Here is an 18,265-nt window from a genome sequence, read left to right as displayed (position 1 = left end):
ACAAGGTGATTTAAATTTATAGTGACAGTGTATATTGTTCTCTGCATATGCAGCCTTCATTTTCCTCATCGCTTACTCTTAATTATTTTCCTTTCTGTTTCATCAGTTGCTCTCACTTCTTTTCACAGGTAATTCTGCAAGTCATACATATTATTGAACTGCCTTCACAGATATATATATACAGGTATGGGACCTGTTATCCAGAATGCCCGGGACCCGGGGCTTTCCGGATGAGGGATCTTTCCGTAATTTAGATCGCCATACCGTAAGTCTACTACAAAATAATTTAAACATCATTTAAACCCAATAGGATTGTTTTGTCTCCAGTAAGGATTCATTATATCTTAGTTGGGATCAAGTACAATGTTCTGTTTTATTATTACAGAGAAAAAGGAAATCATTTTTAAAAATGAGAATTATTTTCTTATAATGGAGTCTATGGGAGATGGCCTTTCTGTAATTCGGAACTTTATTACAGGTATCGGACCCCTTATCCAGAAACCCATTATCCAGAAAGTTCTGAATTACGGAATGGCCATCTCCCATAGACTCAATTTTAATCAAATAATTAAATTTTTTAAAAATGGCTTCCTTTTTCCCTGTAAAGCACTATATTGAGGTGACTCAGGTTTAATAGGTAAGGAGCATGTGTACAAAAGTAAGTTCAAGGACACAGTAGAATCTCCATTGTACTGGAGTATTGTGTGACAGGGATGTGTACATGAATATTATATATACAGGTATGGGACCCATTATCCAGAATGCTCGGCACCTGGGGTTTTCCGAATAAGGGGTCTTCCCATAATTCATCTCCTACCTTAAGGGGCACATTTATCAAAGTACGATTGCTTCCGAATACAAAAAAAATCATATTTTTTTCGAAGTTTTCGTACTGTGCGTATTTTCTGCGATTTTTCCATTAATTTGCGCAACTTTTCCGTCGCACAAATTGACGCGTAAATTGTCACAAAGTACGAAAAAGGTGTGCAAATTAACGAAAAAGTCGCAGGAAATACGCACAGTACCCCATATCTGGAAAACCCCAGGTCCTGAGCATTCTGGATAATGGGTCCCATACCTGTATATATAATATTCATGCACACATCCCTGTCACATGATACTCCAGTACAATGGAGATTCTACTTTGTCCTTGCACTTACTGTACATTTATACACATGCTCCTTACCTATTAAACCTGACCCACCTCAATATAGTGCTCACAGTGCATTTGTATACTGTAAGACCAATCACAGATAAGAAGTATTGTCTGGGAACTGCATTGAGTGTCCTATATATTTAAAACTCATGACTTTACATAAGTTGAACAACACTTATAAGCACAATAAACACAACTATAAAGCTATAAAGCTAGTATAAGTTAAAAAGAAACATAATTTTGCATGAAAAACAATCCACCAAGTCTACTTACCAAAAACGTAATTATAGATGCAAGAGAATTCACCAATGAGAACGCTGGTTACCTGCACTGTCAGGCATCTCGTTATCTTACATACAGAGATTATCCTGTCATTTTTAGTTCTTATTATTACACTGGAAGTAAACATTGGGATAAAGTGTCATGAAAACTGTGCCTAAAGCTTCCAACTTCAGTTGCAGGAACTAAGAAAACTGGGCCAGATTCACTCCAATCAGTTTTGGGCTCTGTATGCTGGGGGAAATGTTTTGTTTACTAATATTGATTAAGAATACTACCCTGATGTTGTTGGAATACAGCTGTCAGCATTTTCGTTAATTGTTAATATATTAAGCTGGGATTCTCAACCAGTGACTAATAAGCAACATGTTGATCACCACCCTATTGATGTTGCTCCCGGTGGCCTCAATTTCTGGATTGGAAGCAAGTTGTGGAAGCTCAGAGACTCAATTTTAACCAAGTAGAGCCTCCTGTAGGTCAGCAGTCCACATGGGGCTACCAAGTAGCCAATCACAGTCCCCATTTTGCATAGCCAAATACCTTTTTTCAAGCTAATGTGGCTTACCAACATTTTGCGTATGGCTCATGAGTAAAAACGCTTGTAGTCTAGCAACAACTGAGTAAAGTGTGCATAAGCACTAAAGTACAGTAGGGTTTAATTCCAGAGCACACTTCATATCGCGTTTCGTACCTACCAGGGTACTTAATCATAGCCTAATCATAGGCTATGATTAAGCACCCTGGTAGGTACGAAACGCGTAAGGCTTTTGCAGTTGTTTTTTATGGAATAAATACATTTTGAAACTTTAATCAACACTACAAGCTGCTTTTTGAAAACTTCTTTGACGAAAAAGGGATTCCAGATGTGCCTGCCTATTTTGTTCCCGTATGAGGTACAAACAAGGACCAGACAAAAATCTCAGGAAAGGACTGAGGAAAGGCATTTGCCCCTAAAGCTTTTGCCTGTACACACATAAATAAACACAGCAGAGCAGTAGACCACTTTGCATCTGATCACTTTGTGACTCCATTTTTAAATGTGTGTATCTGTGCATAAGCGCATGTAGCAAATGAATATAATTTCATTTTTTGATTTTATGCACCACAAAATGTGTTTCCTGCCTCTGTATAGTTGTGCTATGTCTTGTTGCTATGGCACGCAATGTTGTCAAAACTTTTGGTGCTGATTTTGCGCTAGGAATAGATGGAAACTATAGTCATGGTTAGCCAAATGGTAGCTGTGGGTTGGAATTAAAACATAAATGTGTTAAGCAAAAAAAAGAATGTTCTTCCAGATGATGAATATGAAAACAAAGGAACAAAAAGATGTTATGCAGCTGATGCACAGCCCATTAACCTCTCGGTAAATGTACCTTAATTCATACATTCTCTTAACAAACATTTTATCATTATGGTATGTAATGTGAAGGTCTGGTCATAATTTAAAGGGAATATATAATTATGCATAAAAATAAAATCCCATTATTGCTCTTTAAGCTTTAACGATGCATTCTGTATAGGGCTGACGTACACTTCTGAATGGAACATTGTGGTTTCAGAGATTGGGCTGTGCAATTTTCAGACAATCAGTATCACCTCTTGTCATTTTCTGAATTCCTTTATCTAGCATCAATAAAGAAAGTAAGATAATGCACTAAAGCTCAATACAGAGGTGTTCTTAAGCCACATTTACCTTTTTTTTTTTTCCTTTTTGTTGCTTTCCGGCTCAAGTGGTAAAGCAATTTTGGTCAGGTGAGTACAACACATACTTTTTCAAAAGTACTAGTATCATTTAATGTGCTGCATTTTAGGTGGCTCTTAAAGCAATATTCTACACTACCCAGATAATATTAATACCTAAACCATACTTAGAATTCCCTGCAAAGGTAAGGGGTGGGTAAAAAAGAAAGGTGATGGGAAGTTGTCATTTATTTGCTTCACTGCCCTAGTCAGTGAGACTTATTTTCATGAGAAATGTAGAAGTGAATAGAACCTACAATAGTCAAAGAAAATAAAGGATTGTGGTAAATGTAGTTGCTTTGGGTCTCCTGCCCAGAAAATGTAAATAGGTGGATAGTGTACAACCTGCTCCCTTTAGCAAATCTGGAGATGACAGCAGGTAATGGGATAACTTTGATACATAGGTGCTTTTTACCTATACATACCTTTTTATTTTTATTTTCTGTTCTGTTTAAGCTGTAAGGCTCACTTGCATTTTTTATAAAGTGAGTACATTACTTACTACACATTAATACATTATTACATTACCTAAAACTTTGATTGAAAGCATACAATGTGCTGCGGTGATTCCTTAATCCAGTCATTTAGAGCACTTGTGCTCAGATTCAAATATTTTACAGCTGCATTTTGATTAAATGGTAGAAATACTAGAAAACAAAGGTGAGGGGGGGGGGGGGGGAATTTTAATGTATTTGCTTCACTGCCCTAGTCAATGAGCCTCTGTGACTTATTCATCATGAGAAATGAAGTGTATAGAATCTCCAATACTAAGATAAAGGAATGTACAACTGTGGATAAAGGTATTTGCCAGAAAATACAAATTACAGATGTTTTTTCTATTATATATATATCCAAAAAATGCAAATAGCTGGTTCACTATGGATAAATAGAAAATGGGGTTGGTTAGCATGGTTGCCTTGAGAAAGGTCCCCATGGGGACCGAAACGTAACGTTGGCTGTTCATGCGTTTTTAATACACGATTGATCTTTTTGGAATATAACTCAGTGTTGCTAGTCTTTTTTTGGATATTTAAATCATTTACCTTGCACCTGAGGTAAGAGCTGAAGCAGAGCGCCACCCTGGGTTCGCTATATATATATAAAACAAGTCAGAGCTATACTTGCTAGACTTTGTTAAGAAAATCTATTTCTCATTAATTTGTGTGTGTAGATGTGGGTTTAAAAATAGAAAATTAAATGTCCATTTCCACCCTTATTCTGCTTCCAGTACTTCATGCTAGAATTAAATGGTAAATTAATTTAACTTATGCAAAGTCCTTGAGAGGAAAGCTTTACTTGGAAAGAAACTTCTTCAAATTGATAATTCATTTTATTTACATTCCAAAAAAGATCCAAAGAAATTGAATGGAGGGCAAAGGAGGACAATTTAGTGCAAACCATACCCATTCTATGCTTGAATGAATAAAATGAGTGACTAGTACAAGAGAGTAATTAAAATTACAGGACATGTAAATCCCACACACAAAAATTTAATCAGTGAACAGCTTCTTTGAAATCTTTCAATACCTGCCACACTGGTTGTCCAGAGGTTAATAGTAAGGCTACAGTGTCCCCTTTATCACTTAGATTTCCTTCTCCTCCTGTAACCCACCCCTGGCCCCCTCCCTTGGGAATTTGCTTTGGCTGTTGGCTTGTGGGCATGCTCAGTTGTTCTAAGCTCAGATTACTAAAAACTCCCTCCAGTCTAGCAGCCAGTGAAGAGATGGCATTGCTGGTTCCCATAGAAACTCAGCTCTAGCTGTCTGCTTCAGTTTTTTCTCCTGAGCTCAGCTTTACCATTACAGTGCTCAAACAAAGCAGAACTTTTATCAGACAGTTCTGCCTGTGTAAGCCTGTATTCTTGATGAAATGTATGCTGAATAAGGGTCTGTGTGTGTGTGTATGCTGTTTCCAAATTTAAATGTATCTGATTATGTATCAGAGGAAAAATGGCCACCGGGTGAAAGCTGCTATTTGCTTTAGGAAAATGTGATGGTGCTGGCAAGCAGAGGGGATATATGTGGGAGAGACATGCTTAACTGATATACATTGTAGGTAAATGTAGGAAATTACATGTATGTACCATATTATGGCACTTTACTAATGTATATAGTAAAATTCTTCTGTGAATATAAGATTCTAAAATATATGAACTATATCTGACCCAAGGAAGAACATACATATTTTTTGCAGGATTTGAGCCGAGAACTACTATTTGTTGGGATATTGAAATTTTTTGGTGTGAATTTAAGTTTAATTCATACAATATTGATTTCCTATGTCTTTTAAGGGCTTTTGTCATGAGTTTTAACATTTAAAATTGTATTCTTGAACTAATAAATGTATTAACTGTAATATTGGTAGGCAGATTCATGCCTGAATCTGAGCTTTCAGAAGGAGCCAGCACTACACAATAGAACTGCTTTTAGAAAAGCTATTGTTTCTTGCCTGAGCCAGACATGGATATTTACTATTAAGTGCTATCCCCATATCTACCACTAGGTGGGACATGAGAACATTTTTACCAACGCAGGTGTCAGGGAGCTTTTATCTTGCCAACTTCCCATTATTCTGCTGATCAGCTGCTGGGGGAGGGGAGAGTGAAATCACTCACACTTGCAGTCAGTGTCGGACTGGCCCACCAGGATACCAGGAAAACTCCCAGTGGGCCCAGGGGTCAGTGGGCCCTCCTGCTCCTAACCATTTGGCCTACATGATCATTCCCTATTTCTGAATGGGAACAAAGAGGATAAATGGGAATAGATGCTAGCATGGAAATAAAAGAGACTTGGAGAATAAAGTGGTTTAGTAAGGAAAGGATTAAAATTAGGTTGGAGAGTTGGCCCATGGTCTAAGGTTTTCTGGTGGGCCCCTGGGGTCCCAGTTCGACACTGCTTGCAGTGCAGTAAATACATAGTAAGATCTAAAAATTGCAATCCTATGGGTTGTAAGTTCATGTAAGCAGACTCCTCTGGTCCTATTTTTAGCCCTTGTTTGTTATATTTTGTAAGATCTTCTGGATAACATGCTAACACTATGGGGCACATTTACTAACCCACGAACGGGCCGAATGCGTCCGATTGCGTTTTTTTCGTAATGAACGGTATTTTGCGATTTTTCGGAAAATTGTCGCGACTTTTTCGTAGCCATTCCGAAAGTTGCGCAAAATCTGGCGATTTTTTCGTAGCGTTAAAACTTGCACGAAAAGTCGCGCCTTTTTCGTAGCCATTCCAAAAGTTGCGCAAAATGTTGCAATTTTTTCATAGCGTTAAAAAGTCGCGACTTTGTCGCAGCTTTCGCACCGAGTACGAAACATTTGGATTCATTCAAGCTTCAGTATGGTGACTTTTCTTGGGCCAGGTTGGAGCTGCAGGGTGCCATTGAGTCCTATGGGAGGCTTCCAAAATCATGCTAAGTCTGAAAGTTTCGCCCGCCGCTTACGAGCGCTCAATACGAAAAAGTCGCGACAAGATACGAGCGAATCATAATGGCTATGAAAAACTCGCGTTTTTTCGCGCAAGTCGTAATGGCTATGAAAAACTCGCGTTTTTTCGCGCAAATCGTATTGGTAATGAAAAAGTCGCGTCAATTTCCAAAAAAGTCGTAAAGGCGCCGAAAAAATTGCCAAAAATACGAAAAAGTCGCCAAATGTTCGTTTTCCAATCGGAATTTTTCCAATTCGGATTCGTGGGTTAGTAAATGTGCCCCTGTATAGATGATGATGATGATGATGACGATGATGATGAATGACCATAAATCTAACTAAAACTGACAGCAGGGATCAGATTCAGCTCAAGCCAGAATGGATGCAAGACTGGCCACCAGGCAAGAGACCTTGGGAGTAGTGATGAGCGAATCTGTCCCATTTCACTTCACCAAAAAAATCTGGGAAAATATTATACATTTTTAAGATTTTAATAGTCATGAGCAAATCTGTCCCATTTCACTTTACCTAAATATTTGTGAAACTGCTAAAAATTGGTGAAATGTGGCTACAGCACAACTTTTTTGACGTATGAGATTTATTTTGGCTTGTTTTGACATCACCGTAAGTTTTTTGAGGTGACCTCGACTTTTTTTTTATACAACCAGTACTTTTTTGACGTGACTGTGATTTTTCCTCATGATTTTTGTCACAGTGAATTTTTTCACAAATAAATTCACCAATGGTGAAATGCGGATTTTGAAATTAATTTATGTCTGCCGGGGAAAACTAAAGGGCTAATTTGCTAAACAAAGTTCACTTTGCCACTCTATAGCATTTATTTTGCCTTCCTCTTTTCAAGGACAAGAATATTTTGTGTAAGAAAAATATTTGTGTCATCATAAAACCTGCTTTTCCGTATTGTTGCCTTGAAATTGAATTAGTTATCCAATTGCTTCCTTAATTATTATACTGTAAATTTATTTCGAGAAATTGCTTATCAAATTAGACTGTCAGAAGAGATTAATTAGTGAGTCAACTGTCATAAAACACCTACTATATAATTTACTAAGTTTCATTTTACGTAATATAGATTGTATTATACAGTATAGCTGCAATATGGAACCATATGGCTCCATTCAGCAAAGGTCAGTAAGAAATAATGCACGCTATTGAGAACATTTTCTGTCATTTCTATCGCTAAAGTGATTGAGGCATGTGATTTTTATACGGTATTTAATAATAAAATGTATACTGGAATATCATTATTCCTTAAAATATAGGATTGTGTTATTTGTTAAGATTGAAGGGGTAGTTTACCTTGAAATTACTTTTAAGGAGAAGGAAAGGTAAAAACTAAGTAAGCTTTATCGCAAAGGTCTTTTTAAATACAGCCATAAACACTCACAGAAATGCTGCACTAGAGAGATAGATAGAGAGTCCTCTATCAAAATAAACACAGGATTTCTTGTCTTCTTGTTCGAGTGTCTGACTTCCTGTCTCAGAAAAATTCTTAATTCCCTGGGCCAGAGTCTGGGCAGCTCTCTCCTGCTCCCTCCCTCCCCCCTCCCTTAGGAATGTGTGATCTGAGCTCCCAACCTCTAGAGCTGTAGCAGGAAGCTACTTAAAATGGCAGCTGCTGTCTTAAGGTATGGTAATGCTTTTTGCAGAATAAATATATTCTTATAGGTGGCACTAATGTGGTGAATCTATTGGCAGTAAAATTACTTTCCTTCTCCTTTATTCTGTGGTATAGATTATCTATACAATTTTCCATCTTTTTGCTATTTTCTCTGCAGCTGTCCAGTTTGAAACTGAAATTATCTGATGGGCGGTATATTTCATGTTTTATTACATAAACAATTTTCTCCAAATTCAGTTCTGTTTTTTTTCCCATTGACGTCAATAGAGTTTCCACGTGATACATCTACATATGAGCAGGTCCAAATAGAAAGGTCAGTAATACAAAATAATCAAATCTAACCTCAGCATAAATATGCAGGTTAAAATTCAGATTAAAGGGTTCTTTTCACAATAGAAATGACCATACCTTAAGACTAGTAAACATCTTTTAAACATTAAATAAACCAAATAGAATTGTTTGATATCAATATGGATTCATGGAGTTTAGTTGGGATCAAGCAAAGGTACAATTGTATTTATAGAGAAAAAGGAAATCATTTTTAAAAATTATTATTTTGCTTAAAATTAAATCTATGGGAGATAGCCTTCATATAATTTGGAAATTTTGAGATATTGATTTTCCAGATAAGAGCATGCTCATGTACTGAATTATTTTGAAACCATTTCAGCAGGTTTGGGATTTTTTTTTTGCTTAGAAAAAAGCAAAGCAAACAAAAAAACCCCCACTAAATATTGATACAAAGCAAAAATCTTTACCTGCTGAAGAAAAGTTTTTGTTATGATTGAATACACTTTGCAGCTTAACCTTTAATAAACTGCCCTTAATGAGACCAGTGAACACAACACATTTTAGAGCTCTCATACAATGTGAGTTTTGTATGTGAACACTAGCGACAGAAGAAATAATTTACCAGGCATGGATTTGTGGCGAATTTCTGCATTTCGGCATTGGAGGGTTTTTTTGCGAAACCGGAGACAAAATTCGCTGTGTGATGAAAAATTGTCGTCCGCATCAAAAATAATTGCATGCATAATTTTTTTGGTACATGATAATCTTTTTTTGACTGCCAACATTTTCACTATTTCACAAATTTTTCGACTTTTCGACAATAAATTGAAAGATCCGCTAATTTTTCGGCGAAACGGGAGAGATTCGCTCATTACTAGTAAACACATAATTAGGTATTTGCTTTACCTCATTCACTGCTCTCTGCAAAAGTGTACAGGAAAAAAATAGCTATTTATAGTACCATACCGTCATAGTAACATGTTACATAGTAACATGTCTTGGTTGTTGCAATACTGTACCAGCTGATTAAAATTTTCAAATATAGGGGATGCCATTGGTTTATATAAATGCTAGAGCAGCTTAGGATCGAACAACACCACCAGTCATGCCTTGAGTTATATATATATATATATATATAACTTAGGATGTTTAATTTGCAGTATATATATATATATATATATATATATACAGTATATATAAATATATATACACTGCAAATTAAACATCCTATGTTTATAATGAAGTAATAAATTAATGATGCATTCCTAGAAACAGTAGGAGGTTTATATTAATCATCTTTTTTATTTTACTTTTCCCATGCACCATATCCTTACAGCCATTATTTCTGTACAAATTAGTTTCATTTTCATATTTATTTAATCTATAATGCATATTGTACAGTATATAATATATATTACAAAATATACAGTATAATAATTCAAATCCCTGTCCTCTTTCTTTATCCTTGCCATTCATATTATGTTGGTCCTAGTGCCTTGAAAAGGGTTTCTTTCAAGCAATTGTATACCATTGTGAATAAGACTGTCAAGAACATAAAACAAAGGAAACCGTAAAGAAAAGAAGTATGTAGGCGTCAGTCTTGTGTATCAACATAAATAAGCTCCATTCTAATGGGTTTCATTATTTAATCACTAGATGTATAAATGTTCTGAGAGCACAAAGAGAGGATAACAGCAATGATTTTCTGGTGTGCATTTTGTGCGGCTGGCGCTGCCATTAAAGCAAGTCAAGGATCTCAAGTGATAAAAGGTAACAGGCACTGTATGCTTAATGTGACGTTACTGGATTTCATAGAAATGCTGCATTTGGCAACACGCATACCTGTTGGACCCTCTCATTCGCTATATTCCTGCTCGCAGAACAAGCACACATATATCTTTGTCTTACTTGTATAGTAACTATATACAGGTATGGGATCCGTTATCCGGAAACCTATTACCCAGAAAGCTATGAATTACGGAATGCCTGTCTCCCATAGACTCCATTTTAATGAAATAATTCAGATTTTTAAAATTGATTTCCTTTCTCTCTGTAATAATAAAACAAAACATTATATTTGATGCCATCTAAGATATAATTAACCCTTATTGGAGGCAAAACAATCCTATTGGATTTAATTATTGTTTTATTGTTTTTTTAGTAGACTTAGGGGCACATTTACTAATCCACGCATCCAAATGCCAAATGGGAAAAAATCGGATTGGAAACAAAAATTTTGCGACTTTTTCGTCGCCGTCCCGTTTTTGTTCATATTTTGCGCAATTTTTTTGTCGCCGTCATGACTTTATCGTATTTTGCACAACTTTTTCGTCGCCGTCACGTTTTTTTCGTATTGAGCAATTGTAAATGGCGGAAAACCCAATCCAATTTTTTTCGCGCCGGCAACGGAAAAGTCGCGCTAATTCGCGAAAAAGTCATGACAGCGACTAAAAAGTCGCGACGGCAACAAAAAAGTTGCGACAAATCACGAAAAAGTCGTGACGGTGACGAAAAAAAACGCAAAAAAAACGATCATTACAGAAAAACGCATTCAGACGCTTTTCGGACGTTCGTGGATTAGTAAATGTGCCCCTTAAGGTATGGAGATCCAAATGACAGAAATTATGGAATACCCTTGTTCCTGTGCACTCTGGATAATGGGTCCCATACCTGTAGTTATATAGATACTTTATAGATTTACCCATTTTACATTCGGCAAAATATATGTATTTTTTGAAAATATTAGGTATTCTGGGGTCAACTTACTTATTTCCTACTTTTCCCACATATAGTTCTATTACCAAAAAATATACGCCATGAAATATGTATACACTAACTTTCTTTTGGTGTCCTTTTGGGAGTTTCCGAGCAGGAGAGGAGGCAACTCTACCTGAAATTACACTGCGTCTTGTGGCTTAACTTAGGGGAGCAAATAAAAAGTTTCTGGTTCTGACAGGTTTACAGAGACATTTTGGATATTTTAGGCTTCTTAAATTATGGCTTACAAAATCCCTGCCTCTTTCATGACTCTAGAAAGTTCTACAGTTGCTGCTGACAAATTATTGTATTAATTAGTTGAGGAGCCAGAAGTTCTTTTATGTGGTAATGATGATGAATGTCTGGCAGCCTTAGAGCATTTAACAAAGTATATATAATAAAATTCCTATACATACCACAATCTTTCAGTTAAATGCTTGCTCATAGGACAATAATGATAAGTACCAAAAGCCTGTACTACTTCTAATGAAGCTGTGTTTTTTTACCTTATGAAGGTTCAGTGTAAATTGACTGCCTTGAATAAACACACCACTGTAAATGAAGTATTCAAAAAAGACTATTTAAACAAGTTTTGTCACAATGTTTTGTACAGGTATTTTCTCTTTTCTAATAGCACAGTCCTTAGTTGTTCAGACATTAGGAAAGCTAAGTCAAATAACGAAGGAATTAGCTGTCGTTCCTTGCCATCAGCAGGCAGGACATGTATATATAAAGTGACCCTATTGTCTAATGTTAAACAATTCACTAGAAATTCTTTGAAAAACCAATCTTCTGAATATTCATTATGAGCCTGGAGGGTTTCTAATGGCCCGTAAGGTCAAAGTTTAGTGTGTATGTAGCTTCTCAAAAGTCAGTATTATGTGCTCATGTGGGAATTAGGAGATTATGAGTCAGAATCTATAATTCTAAGCAAAAGGAAAATTAGTAAAAAGGAATGGGGGCAGGGAAATACATCAATTCTTTTAATTACAATGTGATAGCCATATATAATATATTACTATATGAATATATAAGGCATTTATTATTGCATCTGGTAAGGGCACATCCTTCCTTTGTCATGGATGGCATTTGGCAACAGCTCAATTTACACTTTATATACACGTATATATATATATATACACGTAGAAGGGTGCAGATCTGGCCTTGGTTTACTAAGCAGGAACTGCAGATTTGTCCACCCAGGGAATGCAAATGCACTTCAACACCACCACTCATCCTCTTCAACTTTCTTTGATTAAACCATGCAGAATTGTTAAAGCAAGTGAGCCCCTACATGTTATTTTGCCAGAATTAATGATTTACCTTTACCTTTTAGTTAATCAGAAAAAAAAAATATATTTATTCCACTACAGATTATATTCAAGACCTTATTTGTAAATTCCAGTCTGTGTGTTTACTCAATAAATGGGAACTGTACCCCATACTGTTACTTAATCAATACATTTCTTCTGCTATAATTGAATATATTCTCAAATTCTCAGTTTGTAATCTTTACTAAAGGCATACAAAAATATGACTGGATAAAAATCTCATAGGTAAATGGCCTGCTTACAATTAAAAGTACTTGACAAGTATTATCTAATAGTCCACATCCACCTATAACTCACACTATAACTCATATTCCGCTGGAATTATCATTTGTAGGGTGAATGAGATTCCTAAAGCAAGTACAGTATGAGTGAGGCAGCCAGACCAGAGAGCAGGCAGAGTTTGTAGTTGGACTGGTGACAGTTAAGGCCCTACATATGTATTTTGCATCAAATGCAGTAACCTGTGTAGGCAGGTTAAATACTAGCAGCAGATGAGCAGAACCTTGGCAGACAGGAACTATATCAGTGGTTCTCCAACTATGGGACCTGCCTCCCTAACCTGGCTCAGTGCCTTGTGGGAACCCAGCTGAAATGTTAGCCTTCCAAATACAGTAAATGCACATTTAAAAGCTTATGGAACATATACACTTATGGGCTGCATCCAAACTCTGTTTATTCTACTATACGTAAGTGTCGGTATTCAGTGATATCTTTATTTATCCATACATATATATCCATAAAAAATTGTGCAGTCAAGTGCATTAAATATAGAAAAACAAATGTTTATTTAGTCAAATAAGTGACTAAATAAACAAATGTTTTTCTATATTTTAAGCCCCTTGAGTTAACCATTTGTTTATGGATAATTATTAATAACTTTTGGTAGGGCGGTGTCTTTTTTGAGAAATGCTTTTGCCAAGTAACTATCTATCCAGGGTCGGACTGGGCCACTAGTTCGACCCTGGATAAATGTCCTCCCCTGACACATTGCACTTATGTGCGCTCAGGAGGGGGCCCCTGTGGGGGTTTAGGGAGACGCAACAGGGGACAGAGTGCGTTGGGGGGTGCGGCCGGTGGAAGCACCTTGGGGGGTTGGGGGCCCCTGGGGCGTTAGCCCCGGTCGGTCCTGCACCCCCCAGTCAGACCATCTATCTATCGTCTATCATCTGTCTATTTATCTATATGTAGCCTCAAAGAAGAGTTTGACAGATTAACATAAAGCAATATACACAGCATTTCTATAATTAACTTTAAAATTGACATATAATTCATTCCACAGGCATAATCCTTACCAAACTACTGGGACAAAAGACTCTGATTTTCTGTGCATCTCCTCTGGGTAATCGTCATAATGTTTATTGGTCACACAGCCTTATGAAAGATAATCAGCAGATTTACTTAGTGATTTCAGTCTATATTTTTACTCGAGAAATGAAAACTCTATCCTATGCTGTTACTTAATCAACCCCTTTCTTCTGCTGTAATTGAATATATTCTCTAATTCCCAGTTTGTCATCTTTACCAACGGCAGAAAAAATATGTACTGCAGTGAAAGCTTTATTATGTTTTTATAAAATTTAGATTGTTCCAGGAAGCTTGAAGTCTGCAGAATAAAACAGAAAATTGATGCCCTGCCTGGGTGTATATATCAAAAGCAATTAGTAAATATTGCATGCTTTTTTGTTCCTTAATAATGATTTTACATTTAAATGTATTCTTTTAATTGTGTATTTCTTTTTTGCAGTTTAACTGTTCTAGAAAAATCAAATGGGATGCTTAAAAGGTAGAGAAAAGCACATACGAATGTGAGAGATACCTTAAGTTTTTACTAATATTCCCTATTTACAATTGGCAGGAAAGTATAAAAAATACAAGGGTTAAGACCTTGTTTTTGGCACTTTGCATCCTGCCACAGACGCGTGCACTCTAAAATGGGAGCAAAAACAAGCACACTTATCATGAAGGGGGTGGGCAGCACACAGTACCTGCATCATTCAGAAACACAAGCTAGGGAGCACCAACAGCCAGGCATTGAATATAGGTCTCCATTTCACCTACAGCTCTGAGCTCTGCACTTCATGCATGATGGTTTTTGAACATTCTGTGTGTTTTTTTAGGGCCATTTCCTAAAGGGGATTTTTTGTTTACTTGTCAGGACTACCCAAACATGAAGAACTAATTGTAAGGAATCTATGTGCCCTTTAACCGTAAATAAACTGGTAAGGTGCTTGATGAAAACCAAGAACACAAATACTGTGCATTATGAACAAATGGAAATAAGGTACAATAGAATAGCTGGAAGGCAGAAAAGTCAGTCCATAAATGGCGATGGAGAAGAGGTTGGTTTCAATAGGTACTTGATAGCAGGGCTGCGGTTATTTATCTCCCCGGTACTTTTTCAAATTGTACATGCATATTTTTTCCATATCCACTTGGCAGAACACCTCCCCACACCTGCTTGGCAAAAAACAACAAAAAAAACTCTGGTTTTGCACTGCTCTCTTGTAATCAGCTGTGCTCTGATTTGATCTTTCTTCTTGTGGATTCTCCAATCAAAGCACTGCTCTCTTGACAGACAGTAAAACTCCAATCAAGGCACAGATGTAGGCAGCACTGGGGAGATATTACAAACTGAAGGCACTGCAGAAATGAAGACTGATGAGAGGCATCTACAGACTGTAAACTTAACCTCACCAACTCCTACAGGTACTATACTGTATCATCATCCAACCCCACAGGTACTATATTGCATCATCATCCAACCCCACAGGTACTATACTGTATCATTCTACCACTCCCACAGGTACTATACTCTATCATCCTCCCACTCCCACAGGTACTATACTGTATCATCATCCAACCCCACAGGTACCATACTGTATCATCCTCCCACTCCCACAGGTACTATACTGTATCATCCTTCCACTTCCAAAGGTACTATACTGTATCATCCTCCAACCCCACAGGTACTATACTGTATCATCATCATACCCCACAGGTACTATACTGTATCATTCTACCACTCCCACAGGTACTATACTGTATCATCCTCCCACTCCCACAGGTACTATACTGTATCATCCTCCCACTCCCACAGGTACTGTACTGTATCATCATCCAACCCCACAGGTACCGTACTGTATCATCCTCCCACTCCCACAGGTACCATACTGTATCATCATCCCACTCCCACAGGTACCTGTATCATCATCCAACCCTACAGGTACTATACTGTATCATCCTCCCACTCCCACAGGTACTATACTGTATCATTCTACCACTCCCACAGGTACTATACTGTATCATCATCCAACCCCACAGGTACCATACTGTATCATCCTCCCACTCCCACAGGTACTATACTGTATCATCCTTCCACTTCCACAGGTACTATACTGTATCATCATCCAACCCCACAGGTACTATACTGTATCATCCTCCAACCCCACAGGTACTATACTGTATCATTCTACCACTCCCACAGGTACTATACTGTATCATCCTCCCACTCCCACAGGTACTATACTGTATCATCATCCAACCCCACAGGTACTATACTGTATCATCATCCCACTCCCACAGGTACTATACTGTATCATCATCCAACCCCACAGGTACTATACTGTATCATCCTTCCACTCCCACAGGTACTATACTGTATCATCATCCAACCCCACAGGTACTATACTGTATCATCCTCCCACTCCCACAGGTACTATATTGTATCATCATCCAACCCCACAGGTACTATACTGTATCATCATCCAACCCCACAGGTACTATACTGTATCATCCTCCCACTCCCACAGGTACTATACTGTATCATCATCCAACCCCACAGGTACTATACTGTATCATCATCCCACTCCCACAGGTACTATACTGTATCATCATCCAACCCCACAGGTACTATACTGTATTATCCTCCCACTCCCACAGGTACTATACTGTATCATCCTCCCACTTCCACAGGTACTATACTGTATCATCATCCAACCCCACAGGTACTATACTCTATCATTCTACCACTCCCACAGGTACTATACTGTATCATCCTCCCACTCCCACAGGTACTATACTGTATCATCATCCAACCCCACAGGTACTATACTGTATCATTCTACCACTCCCACAGGTACTATACTGTATCATCACCCAACCCCACAGGTACTATACTGTATTATCCTCCCACTCCCACAGGTACTATACTGTATCATCCTCCCACTTCCACAGGTACTATACTGTATCATCCTCCCACTCCCACAGGTACTATACTGTATCATCCTCCCACTCCCACAGGTACTATACTGTATCATCATCCAACCCCACAGGTAATATACTGTATCATCATCCCACTCCCACAGGTACTATACTGTATCATCCTCCCACTCCCACAGGTACTATACTGTATCATCCTCCCACTCCCACAGGTACTATACTGTATCATCATCCCACTCCCACAGGTACTAAACTGTATCATTATCCAACCCCACAGGTACTATACTGTATCATCATCCAACCCCACAGGTACTATTCTGTATCATCATCCAACCCCACAGGCATCTATAATATCCCTATCACCCTTACTCCAGTCCTAAATGAACTCTTTCTCCCTGAAAGAGCTATTTGTGCTTTTTATATACTGTATTTGTTGATGGGTTTTTTTGCATTTCCTTTTTTTTCTTACTTTTCTTTTTTCTTTTCTTCATTTCTAGTTAGTTACAGGGGAGCTCTCATGAGACTGCATAGCTGGGAAACAAACCAATGTTGGGTTTCAGTGCCAATGTTATAGTGCGAGGGCCTGAATATCTGGCATCAGTACCCATTGCATCTCACCGTATATAATGTGCTGGTTTGTAAATACAGACTGTATATAATGTGCCTGGGATATCAGGACCCACTGCCTTTCTCGCTATAAAACTAACTAAAACACATTTAAGCTAAGTGATCACAAACACAAATGGATGGAGAACCCCTCACAGAAGTACATGCATGAATACTTTTACATCCTTAGCATTTTTGGGTTAAAAAAGCACTCCCACCTACACTTTTGCAAAGTATTCCTGGAAGTCAGTGGGAACCACAAGAGGTAGTTGGGAGGATTATTTTTTATGCCAGCAATGAATCCACTAAGTCTGACATTAGCTTTAGGCCAGTCTATGTATGGCCCATCTTTAGCCTCCCCCCAAAAAAGGTCACCCTCCACTTAATAGCTAGAAATGCAAAAGCGTAGAAAAGGTAAGTATACACATGGCTTAGGAGTATTTATCTGCAAGTACACTTGCCCTGTTTATTCTTTTTTTTGGACTGACAGGAAATGTGCAGATTTTGAACAAGTCTGCATTAGTCAACAGACAGATTTCTGTATTGGTGTGTCTACTGCCTGCAGAGAGCTATGTAATTTTTATGCAAGGTTACTACAACATTTAATAAGCCCAATATAGTAAACTAATAATCATTTACAACTATATATATTTGGAATTCATTCAAATGGCAGAAGTTCCAATACCTATTTCAAAGAAAGACAGCTACACCCAGTGTAACTTCAAGCAGGTAGGAGCCTGTGGGTTATTCACAGGAGGGTTTTTAACAAGACATGTCACTTTCAAATTCACTTCAGTATCAAGATATTTGGCTCTAAACAA

The sequence above is a fragment of the Xenopus tropicalis genome, chromosome 2 (genome assembly GCF_000004195.4).
Source record: "Xenopus tropicalis strain Nigerian chromosome 2, UCB_Xtro_10.0, whole genome shotgun sequence".
NCBI classification, from domain to species: Eukaryota; Metazoa; Chordata; class Amphibia; order Anura; family Pipidae; genus Xenopus; species Xenopus tropicalis.
The sequence above is the reverse complement of the archived record's forward strand: the minus strand, read 5'-3'. Positions refer to the sequence as shown.